The sequence below is a fragment of the Merops nubicus genome, unplaced genomic scaffold (genome assembly GCF_000691845.1).
Source record: "Merops nubicus isolate BGI_N331 unplaced genomic scaffold, ASM69184v1 scaffold14260, whole genome shotgun sequence".
In the NCBI taxonomy this organism is placed as follows: Eukaryota; Metazoa; Chordata; class Aves; order Coraciiformes; family Meropidae; genus Merops; species Merops nubicus.
Window position 1 is genome coordinate 26,083 of NW_008584961.1, and position 12,693 is coordinate 38,775.

A 12,693-nucleotide genomic window follows, 5' to 3' on the forward strand; every position below is an offset into this window, starting at 1 on the left:
GTGCTGTCTAGTGAGCAAGAACTCAAGTTCTAGTTGCCTGTAGAAATTTATAGTGTGTCAAGGCACTTGAGGGATGCTTGAATACACACCCAGGGGTTAAATCATTATGGATCACCTCTGAAACAGCAACTCTATATTTTTATGATTATCCCCAGGCTCTTCTGCTACCCCGCTGTGGGGAGCAGGGTCATGACAAGCATTTTGAGCTTTCATACATAAGTGTGTATCTGCTTACACTTTGCTTCTGCTCAAGAATATGAAGAACAGAGTTTACAAGAAATTTTTAACTTTATCTAGCCAAGGTTCATAATCTAGCTCACAGCAAAAGTGAGATATTTTAAGGTCATAGCGTAGCACTGCTCTTCAGATTCCTTCAAGTAAATAATTATTGCCCAATGGTTTTTATGGGAGACAACCAAATCAATTCTGTCTTTGTATAATAGACAGTTCTCTCACAGATGAATGACTTGTTTTGCTAAGAGTTTGTTGATCTTAGATTGAAACACACGGTTTCAACATCCTCCTAGCTTGAAACAGTTATTTAGGTTAGACATTAGAAAAACTTTCTTCCCTGAAAGGGTTGTCAAGCCCTGGAACAAGCTGCCCAGGGCAGTGGTGGAGTCCCCATCCCTGGATTGGCTTCAAAGCCATGGAGATGTGGTGCTGAGGGTTTAGTGGTGACCTGGCAGTGCTGGGTTAAAGGTTGGGCTCAATGATCTTAAAGGTCTCTCCCAACCACAATGGTTCTGTGATTCTATGATTATTTACAGTGTAGACTTTTAAGAGTATTATGTAGATAAAATTTCCCTGACTTGGAGCTTAACATTCAAGATAACAACTTGGAGAAGCTGGAAGGAGACTGAATTCATTTTGAATCCTAATGAGCTGCAACAGTGAGTGTCTTTAGCAAAGGCTGGGCTGAGGAGCTGCATTGTCAAAAAAATTTCCAAGTAATGCTCACAGAATTTAAAACAAATCAGGCATGTTGATAATGAAATAAACACAAAATGAACAAAAAAAAAATATTTTTTTTTTAAACTCAGGTGTGTTTCATGCAAGATTCATCGTGAGCCTCAGAAGAGGGAAAAGATGATTTTTCTGGCAGACTAGGAACTTGTGTGGGCAGTCTAATTTCATTCCGTAGGTTAAACCTAAGAAAGCAGCTTCAGTAATGAAGTATAAGTTTCAAAGAATGAGACAATGAGGCCTTTTTCTACTAGGAGCAAATAATTAGAAAAATACCCTTTATCTCTGAACAGATGAGGAATGCAGTTTGATTTATGAGGAACAAGAGAAAGAATGCTCTAGAGAGATGATTTCTGAGTCTTATTTCCCTCTCTAACCCTTTTGCCCTCCACATACCTTCCTTTAGAGCTTCTAAAGTCTTAAACTTAATTAAAAGCGCAAACTATTTTAAAAGGTTTTTTTAACTGCTGATAGTTCTCAAAACCCAAAATGTAGAAGATACAATTTATTTATATTTTTTAAAGAAACCAACGTATAAGCAAATCCTCACTCATCGTGTATTATCATAATTCCAATTGATTTAACAGAGCTGTGATATTTACACCAGGCAAGGATCTGTCTCCTGGGATTTAGTTCTTCTCTCATTTACACTGTTTTAAGCATGCCTAACTACTTAGCATTTCAAGGGGTTACTACTGATTTGCTGCAGTGCTAGACTAAAATTAGGGTGACCTTTTCCTTGCTACAGTAAGAAGACGTTTGTTTCCTGACAACATTTCTGAATAACCAGAGGATGAGGAAGGCTGACTCTTCAGCCTCTCCAAGGTTAAAATATGGGCCATCTTTAAAGTAAGACATGAGCATTATGTGACATTTTGGTGGGAGACAAAGGTGTCTGGTAACTCGGGGTTCACTTTGAATGCCTTGTGAGGCTGACCCTGTATACATCACCTGTTCTCATTTATTTTAGCTTGTTTCCCTGGTTTCAGTTTTGCTCACAACCCTTTGTGTCATTTGCTAAATTTCTCTCCCAGTATGAATTCTTCAATAATTTATAAGAAACTTATTCTTGTCTGTTCTGGGTCTAAGTTAATTTACATGCTATTATGTTTATGCGAAGTCTGGACATTTCACATTTTGTAGCATCAGGCTGCAGAAACAGAGCTGCTTTTTTAAACAGAGCCCAGTTATGGTTCTATCTTGCTGCTCTTTTATGAAGATTTGAAAAGAAGGAAGTGAGAATTTAAAAGACAATGTCACATATAGACTTATAAAAAAAAAAAAACTTATTGAAATAATTTCCATAGGAAAATATACTTTTGGTATATAAAAGAAGTCTTCATGTTAGCTTCATATGCCGTCTTCGCTATATTCTTTAGCTAGTGATCTATTTATATCTCAGCAGGTATCTCTACATATACACACTTTCCTACCCTCAGTTCTCACATATCCCGTGTATTTTGAAGCTCAATATTAACACATTCCAGTTACAGATTTTGGCTGAGCCACCCAATATTAAGCAGATGCCATTAAGGTTTGGATTTTCAAAGACTGGTTGGAAACGTTCTGGTGTTGCTGAAACAGAAATGTAGAAGAATCCTAGTATGTGTCCACTTGGAGAGAGTCCTACTGAGCTCTAGGTTTCCACTGGAAACATGAGATAACTGCTGCCTGCATAGACTTGTGCCTTCCTTCTCACCCAGACCCCTTTCTGTGTGTTAGCTGGGGAGGAGCTAGGGACCCATAAGAGCTTCCATTCTGACAGGAATGGAGGAATATTATGGTGTTTCAAAATGAAAAAATAAAAATAAAATACTAGGATTTCCTAGAGAAGAGAAGGCTCCAAGGAGACCTTATTGCAGCCTTCCAGTATCTGAAGGAGGCCTACAGGAAAGCTGGGGAGGGATTTTTTACAAAAGATTGTAACAATAGGATAAGGCATAATGACATTAAACTGGAAGAGGGAAGATTTAGATTAGATGTAAGGAAGAATCTCATCACTATGAGGCTTGTGAGACGGTGGCACCAGTTGTCCAGGGAAGCTGTGGATTTTCTGTCACTGGAGGTGTTGCAAGACCAGGCTGGAAGGGACCTTGCACAATCTGGTCTAGTGGGAGGTGACCCTGCCTATGGCAGGGGGGTTAGAACTAGATGATCTTTAAAGTCCCTTCCAACCCAAACGGTTCTATGATTCTATAAGTTGTTCTTCGGAAAAGCAGTTCAGCATTCTATGTTGCTCCATCTCTGTCTCCATGTATATAATACAAAGACTTGGTCTATTGCTTCCCATCCTAATTTCCCATAACAGCCAGGGATGCACATTTCCTTTTATCTCTCACTGACACTCCAGAAACAACACTGCTCCTTCAGCTAATGTTTTAGTTTGAAGGGGAAGACGCTCCCTTTTCTCCAACAAAGCTGCAGAATATCTCTGAGAGCAGCTAAGGAGACCATGAGACAAGAAAGCTTGTTTGGTTTCAGACCTGACAGCTCATGCACATCAGTGTTGCTTGGATAAACTCTTTTTTTAAGCCAAAGCCTGAACAAATACTGGTTTGTAAATTGCATCAACCTACAAATAGCTCTGGGAGGCATGGTGCCTCCTACCACAAGTCAGAATAATTGCTTACTGGCTTCCTCTTGCTCTTGGGGGATAACAATCAGCTGCTTATCTCTGTCTCTAGTAAAACATCAGCACAGAAAACCTAACATGAACATACACTTGCTCATCTGCTTCATTTACCAGTTAAAGCTTTCATATCACTCCTTACTTGATGCACCACATGCAAGTCCTTACTTGCTCTCTAGGTAGTTGGACCCTTTATCTCTCATAGCACACAAAGATTTAATATTTACTTCCTTGAACACATATGAGGTTCAAGCAAAACTACAGCCCAAAACTGTCTGATTTTTTTTCCCCCTCATTTATGGAATGGAGATGGTAAAGCTTGTTCATACTTCTAAAACACTTAAGAAGCCCCAATTATAAATTATACATAGTATATAAACTGTATTTACACTGTGTTTATGTTATATTGCCATAATGGCGTAAAAGCATCCTCACCATATGAGAATCAATCACAATACGAATCATGCTCAGTGATTTTTCCAAGTGAAAAGGGTAGAACTGTATTGCAGGCTATGGGAAGATAAGATGCTAAGAACCTGATGTAGTTAATAGCTTGTGTCACTCTGGGCCATAAAATTGGATATATTATCCCTAAACCATTACAGGCAGATCTAACCCTTGTAATTTCACATGGAAATATACTTACTGGAGTAGTAATTTGTTTTGAAATCTACAGGACCAGTTAGAGACACTTCCTTTTTTTGAGATATATATCCACATTTACCCCAGTTTTGAGTTAATTATTGATTGACTGAAAGGGTAATTCAGTGACAATACTGGCAAAATAGGAATTACTAATTTCTTGAAAGCACATAACCCCATAGGAGTAATTTCAGAACTAGTTTGAAAGCAAAAACACAATTAGCCTTCAACTTGGGTAGTTCTTTTGGTTTTACCTCCAAAAATTCTGGTTAGCCCCTGCAGCTTGAGGTCATTGCTTTGGTGTAAAATGGGGGGGTTGGTAATGTATGGTATTGCCATGGCTTGCCATGATAGGCCCTGAGGATTTTCAAGTTGTTTTGCTTTCCTTTTAAAGGCTTTCAACATAACAACCGCGATATTTATACTCTTTTATTCTAAAGAGCATTTCCCCCATTCTGTGGGAAGCTGAGGCTCCTCCACGCTTGTTCCCAAGCGCATCTTGACATTTTCAAAATGAGCACAGGTCCCCAGAGGACACACAATGTGCTGAGGTTGAACAGCTGTTCCAGTTAGCAGTACATACAGTCCAATTAAATTGCACCTCAGGATTATCATAGACATAAAGTTCTCTGAAATCAGAGCTCACAAAATACCAATCCTTTACCCTGTCACCTCCACCTTCACTGTAGTGTTGTAAGAATAATTGCAATTCTAGTATTTCTATAGTAATTCTAGTATTGTATTGTGAGAAGCAGATGAATGTGCCCATATTCGTTTCTTCAACCGGCACCAGCTTTCTAATTCTGCAAGTTCCAAACTCAGAGTTAACTGTAATGGAGAGCAGTGTGCTGAATGCTATGCCACCTCATAATCAGTATTAATATCAACAGTTATTGATAAATGTGTTTTTGTGTGATTGTATGATTATAGCCATTGAAAAGTCAGTTGCATGGGCAGCTATTGAGGGTACAAAAGGGTTTTCAACAATGTGCAGCACTTTGATGGCAACAGCTGCTACTAAATGTGTATTTTAGTTTCCAAAGGGATGCTGGGCAATGACTAGTTTCCCTTGTCTTCATAGAATAGTTTGGGTTGGAATGGACCTTTCAAGGTCACCTAGTCCAACCACCCTGCAGGAAACAGGGACATCTTCAACTTAGAGTCCTGTCCAACCTGACCTGGAATGTTTCCAGGGATGGGGTGTTGACCACCTCTCTGGGCAACCTGGACCAGTGTCTCACCTTCCTCAGTGTAAAAAAAAAAAAATCTCTTCCTTGTATGCAGTCTCAGTCTCCCCTTTTTTAGTTTAAACCATCACCCCTTGTCCTGTTGCAACAGGCTCTGCTAAATTGTCCCTATCTTTCTGACAGGTCCCCTTTATCTGCTTCATCATCTTGTCATTGCTTCGTATTCTTATTTCAACACATGGGAAATATTGCCAAGAGAGGTCGTGGATTGGTCTGGGGGTGGAGGGTGGACTTGGCTCATTTTGGTCGATACTGCCATCTCAGCAGGGCTGTGTTCTGAGGTCTCGTCACGTCTGGGCACTGCTTCCAAGCCAACACAACTTTCTTATCTGCATCACAGGACGTTATGAAGGCGAGGTTTCATCTGTCTAACTATAATTATCCAGTTTGATATCCAGTGGACTCACTGAATCCACTGAATTTAGTGGCTGTACAGCTAGTTCCTAGTGGTGCCGGCTGGAATAGAATTCCTTGTTGCTGATGGGGTTTATATCTTTAAAGAAAAGCAAGTGTTCCACTGGCTTAAATACATTCTCTCTTAACCTTTAAATAAAAAGGGTTTTACTGTTTCCTGATGGAAAATGAGCTGAGACTGAATGCAGACCTTTCAATAGGTTAAATTTCTGGATTAGGTGTTTTACTTTGGTTTTCATGACTAGCCTTGATTTCTCTTATAGCATAGTGGTAAGACCAATTTATTTACATAAGGTATTTTTACAGATACTAGACCAAATGCAAAGGCCTGTAACCTTCTCATAATTCATTTCAGATGAAGAATAATACCTCTGAAATATAGGCCTTTGATTGTAATGTGTTTCTTTTAACCCATTTGTTGTCTTCTTTCTGAACTGTGATTCAGATACTTCCTTAGTAGATATTGTCTGGCATTTTACTGCATTTTCATGGAAACGGCAGCAAAAAGAGGGGAGCAGTAAAATTTAAAAATACCTCTCTGAGACTTACAGTTGTATATCTCTTAGTCTTAAACATGAATTTTTTTTAACAGTAGCTCTTTATCATTCACTCTGTCTGCCATTTTTGCACACACATACTCATACCTAGCAGGGATTTTTTAGTAGTTGTAGTTCCCTTAGGGCTGTCATGAGGACCATAATAAAATATAAGACCAGAATTATTGCTAGCATAAAGCAGTTTGTGGCAACTGAGGCTTGGTTCACAACTGATCATTGACTGGTATCCTTATGTAGCCATTTCATTAACATGGAAATGGAGGAAGTTGCCTGAAAAGGGAAGAGGAAGCAGTAGCTGTATATGAGGGGAGCTTTTCCCCCAGTACATGTCCTTATTTTGTTTATCTCAAGAGATGCAGCAGGATAATAATGGCAAAAGATCAAAGCACGTTAACTTTGTAATCTTTGTTCCACTAGATTGCTCTTGGGACTATTCTATAAAATTGTAAAGCCAAATAATTTTTAACCAGTCTACAAGTATTTTTCATTTCTGTAAAATGGTCTAGAGGAGAAAATTTAAGATATGTTACAATGAATGAGACCCTGTACCTAGAAATGACTGAAAGTTTTCAATTTCACATCTTTTTAATAACAGTACAACATATAAAAAAAAGAATAGCTATACAATGGTCACATTATACAACTTACTGGGATTTTAGCTAAATAACAGAAAGTATAGCTTGGGCCTTTGGAAATAATTTGTCTTCCCTTTACTTTCCCTTAAAATTTTCCTTTCTTTCATTAAAGAAATGAAGATCAGTTACAAGAAACAACCTACTTCACTTAGCTTCAGGTGAACACAAAGTATTAGATCTAATGTAGCTAATGTCAGCATTCAAATGTACGTACTAGAAAGCAAAACTAAAGTACATCAGGAAAAGATAAATATATATATATATATATATTCCACTATGTAGCAATATATGCCTGAAGCTAGAACTGTCAGAAAATTGCTAAAATCATCAAAAGAGCTCAAGAAAGAAAACTGGCAATGGAAATGGGGCATGGAAATAAGTATTAATGTGTTTGGAGTAAAAAGGATGTTAACTATGATGTGAGGCTCTTGAACAGTGATAGAGTAGTCAAATTGCTTGAAAATGTAGAAATGACAGAAGTGATCACTGAGTATTTCTTCTTCATCTTTGGGAAAAAAAAAATCTAAAGAAGTAAATGATAGAGGTGTTTGAAAAGATGATGATGATAAAACACTTTTTGAACCTGTGATAATTTGAGAGGATGTCTAGCACTAAATATTAAAATGATAAGCATTCTGAAAAGAGTGTGACCCTGTATCTTGTATTCAGAGGTTTTGAAAGGACTAGGCAAAAAATTCTCACAGGATCTGATCTTGGATTTCATCAAATTTTGTAATACTAAAGAAATTCCAGAAGAGAGCTAACGTTAAGTAATAATTTAGGAGTCATTAGTAAATTGTTTACTGCTATATTCAGTGCTTAGTAATGTAAACTTATGAAACTTTTATCAGGAAGTTAAAGTTATGAAAATTATACAGAATATTTTAAATACGGTTTGGATACTTAGGCATATATTGTAAGGGAATATTTAGAAATAAAAATCAAAGAATTTTATTCAGCTTCCAGCTCTTCCAAAGACTTGATTAAATGACTTCAGTGAAACATTTTCTGATAAATTACATATTCCTATTTCACCAGCTTCTATTCTCTGTAAGACCTCTTGCCAAGTTTGAATGGGGAACTTATAACACCATGGAAAAAAAGGAAATTAGTACCAAATGTGGCTAACAGGGTAATGCAACACCATAGTCCAGTCACATAAACTTTACAAACAGTTAAAAATCACACCCATGAGTTAGAGTTCCCAGTAGAGGAACTCTGCATTTTTCATTGACTTTTGATTGACACCTTGGTCTTGTGATTTAATCCTGTGTTTGTGTAACAGGAATATATCCTTGCTAAAAACAAACTGGAAGATCTTTATTCCCTGATAAATGCTTAAGATAAGACAGAAACATGGGATATGAAGAGAAGAAGAAGATAGAGAGGTGATAGTTTCTTGGGTGTTCCAGAAGCCATGTAGCATCCCCAGGTTTCCAATACAAAGTGACACCTTTAATTTACAGTTGAGCTTGGAGAAACTTTTATAGCTCTGAATTGAACTCTTTTATGTGGGCAATACAAAGACCTTATCAGAACAAGCACATTTTTTAAACCACAAAACACTTTAGGGTATATACCGTGGTTTCAGAAATAAGGTTATGAATTTACATGTAGAGAAAATACACCATAGGTTGTATCATCTGAGTCTGAATGGAGATAAGATTAAAGGTATACCTGAGGACATACATATCATGTACATTGTCCCTGTCCTATTACTCCTATCCATTCTTCACTGTAGGAAATGAATTTGCCTTGGCTGTGGAGAAAAATAGAAGATGGATATTGTAGCTGGTTAAACAGGTGTTCAGAGCAGAACGGGCAATATGGCTTATAGTTATCTTCATCTGTATTTTGTTATATTGGGTTTGCATAGCCAGATTTGGGTAGCAGGGAGTCTACAAGGGTAGCTTCTGTGAGAAACTGCCAGAAGCTTCTGTGTCCAGTAGAGTAAACACCACCAAAGACAGACCCACAGCTCACCAAGGCTGAGCCCATCTGTGACAGTGGTAACACCTCTGTGATAGCATATCTAAGAAGGTGGGAATTAAAGCTGTGCAACTTCAGCCAGAGAGAAGAGTGAGAATAGGAGAGAAACAAGCCTGTAGACACCAAGGTCAATGAAGAAGGAGGAGGAGGAGGTGCTCCAGGCACTGGAGCAGAGATTCACCTGCAGTCTGTGGTGAAGACCATAGTGAGGTAGACTGTTCTCCTGCAGCCTATGGAGGTTAATGGTGGAGCAGATACTCAGCTGCAGCCCATGGAGGACCCCATGCTGGAGCATGTGGAGGTTGTGGGAAGCCTGCACTGGAGCAGCCTCCTAGCAGGACCTATGGACTCATGGAGAGAGAAGCCTATGCTGGAGCAGGTTTTCTGGTGGGACTTGTGTCCCTGAGGGCAGGGTCCCACACTAAAGCAGTTTGTTCCTGAAGGATCGTGCCTCATGGAAGAAACCTACGCTGGAGCAGTCCTTGAAGAACTGTTGCCTGTAGGAAGGACTTGTGCTGGAGAAGTTTGTGGAGGACTTTCTCCCATGGGTGAGACCCCATGCTGGAGCAGGAATAAACTTGTTTGTATCCTTCCTGTCTCTGAAGTTACAAATGACACGAAACAACAGGGGTCTGGGGGAATGCCTCACACAGAGAGAAAGGATAGGTTTGCACTCTGTCAGCTTCCTCCATATTGCTCCCTTCTGCTGGATCACTGGATTAAAGAAGCTTCTCTTCTGACAGTGGATTTTCGGGAGCTCCTGCAAGATAATGAATGTTTATCGTTTCTTGCCATGACACCAGATAAGGCAGGCTTGCCTTGTCTTTGTGCCTATTCCAGCAGTGATAGGAACAGAGATTACAGCACGTTTTCCCTGGGGTCTGAGAACTCCCTGTCACAGATGGATTGCTTAGCCCTGCTGAAAACAGGCGCCTCTCACCTGGGAGATGAAGCTGGAATAAATAAGTCTCCAGTGACAGAAACCCACTGGATGTACAAGCATGTGGCCACCTAACGTGATTACTGGTATTCACAGGGATACCTGGAATTATATTTTCTCACCACGGTCTTCCCTTGCTGAACTTGTGCAGCATAATTAAATGAGGCAGAAGTCCTGCAGCAGGGTTTTTTTCCTGGGTTTAAAGGCTTCCCATCACATTTTGTACTAATCTAGCTATTTTTGGGAGATAAAACGTGAGTAAGAAAGCAAGGCAAGTAACACACTTATCCACTCTGGTTTTTTTCAAAAATTTTTTTCACTAAGTTTTAGGAATGACTTTCACAGCAGTAAGACCTGCAGACAAATATTATACGAAAGATGGAACCTACTTAATGGTCGTAATTTTGCTTGTCACATCACTATCGGTAGTATTTGTGCTCAAAGGAGAGTTTGGAATCTTCTGATTAATTTTTTTTTTTCCTGAATCATGAAATCAAGTCATAATACTAACATTTCAAGATCACAAACCTGCTTCTATTGGGAGACAGATCGTTGTGCCACAGTGACAAAAATCTGCCATCATATAAATAGTACAGCTTCTTGAAGTGCACAGAGTTTAGTGAGGTCCAGTTTGGTAGAGATACTCCCTCCAGCCTTATACCTGTTGGGCAGGTGAGAATATTTTCTAGCTCTGCAAACTGTGCACAGGCAATTTGTGTCTTTTGCAGAAAAACAGGCAAAGTAAATGTTCTAAGGCACATTTAATGCCTTAAGATAAGCAGCATTGTGGTGTTTCCACTGCACACATTGTCATTAATGGGAACTTCAATAGTTGCATAATATATATGTAGATTACGTCATCTGAAAATCTCACTGTGATCTGTAGTCCCAATAGTTCTGATACAGTAAATGCTAGAGATTTCTGGTAGAAACTGCTTTCCTAATGTGTAATTTTTTTCAGCCATGGAGTCAGCAATACTGTCTTCTACAGATGCTTGAGGTACATTTACTTCTCAGTCCTTATCTTCTGTTTACTTCACTGATTGATTGATTGGTTGGTCTTACATTTTTCTTCACTGCAAGTATCTCTAATGAGGTTCTGATTCATCTGACATTCATTTTGCTCAAGTTAATATCATGTATTTGTAGAGGAAATTGCATAGTATTGTGATCCTCCAGTCACATTATAAAGATCTTCCATTATCTCATAGAGGTGACTGTGAATTTTAGCAGTTCTACCCTTTAGCACACTTACTATTCATTTATGTCATCCCATAGCTCACATGTTCCTGGACAACCCCAGCAGCTCCTCTGGGATTACTGCTGAGAGTAAGGGTTTCAGGGTTTCGGGTTCTGATGTTGGTATGAGTGCCCACAGTTTTTGCCAGGGCCTTTTTTCTAAACTTAGTTTAGCTGTATCCTTTTGTCCTCCTTATGAAATGCTAATTTGCTCAAGTGTATAAATTTCAGCTTGATTTAGCCCTATCAGGTCTGCCACAGCAATAAAACTGGCATGTTTTGAAGACTAGAAACATGCCTTGGAGTTGCTTATATTTGCACAGTTCCCCCCTTTCCACAGATACTGTCATAGCACATCTGCTGAATTCCCTAGCAATCATCTATTGAAAGGCTCTGGGAAAGGAAATACTTTTTCTGTGAGGGTGACCAAGCATTGGCACTGGTGGGCCACACAGGTTGTGGAGTTTCCATCCTTGGAGATATTCAAAAGTCATCTAGACATGGTCCTGGGAAAACTATTCTAGGTGTCCCTGCTTGAGCAGAGGAGTTGGACCAGCTGACCTCCAGAGGTCCCTTATAACTTTAAACACTCCATGAAGCATTTTTGCTCTACTAGCATTCAAGTAGGACCTGTGCCTTGACTTGAACATTGGTTTGCTTGTAAAACCATGCAGTCTCCTTGTGTTTCCTGTGGGGCAGTTTGTCCGGCTTCAGCTGACAGCCGGGAGGTAGTTGCACAGCATCTGTTACAGCAACGATTGTGTCTGAAATGGATTGTGAGGTCTTACACAAGCTCTAGCTCTGGTATTTTTGTTATCCATAAACAGCCTGTGCTCTGCAAATAGTTGGAGGATACAGGATTGTGCTCCAGTGCAGAAAAGTGCAGCAGAAAAGTGTGATATTTTATGCCTAATTAAGGCTGTTGAGTTCTTACCTCAGTTGTATAGGAACGTTACCTTCTTCTAATGGTGCACTGCCAAACGTTTGGGGAATTTCACAAACCTTTAGGATTAGGATCCTGAAATCCAAAAGAAGTTTTTTACCATAGGAATCTATTATATTGCATGACTTCAAGCCAGCCTCTTCCTATTTGCCTGGGTAGTCTTGCTGAGCATCTCTAGATAATTAGGGATAATTACCTCTAGCCTTTGACAGCGTTGCAGTATTTCATGACATTCTGTAGCCCCCCTGCTTTCCTCAACCTGTTTATTCTGTTCCAAGCCTTTTGAGAGACAATTGACAAGTTTGGCTAAGTCTATTTGCTGGCTGAGCACAGGAATGGACAAAAGCGTTGCTGGAGAAGGTTTGACTGATGGGATAAATAGAGAGAACACTGCTGAGACAAATGAAGAGCTGCACCGAATATCACTAGCTCTCTTCTTTTTGTAGTGTATACTGAGATAGCAGCAGTGGGGCTAGTGGAAAGCAGCAGGAA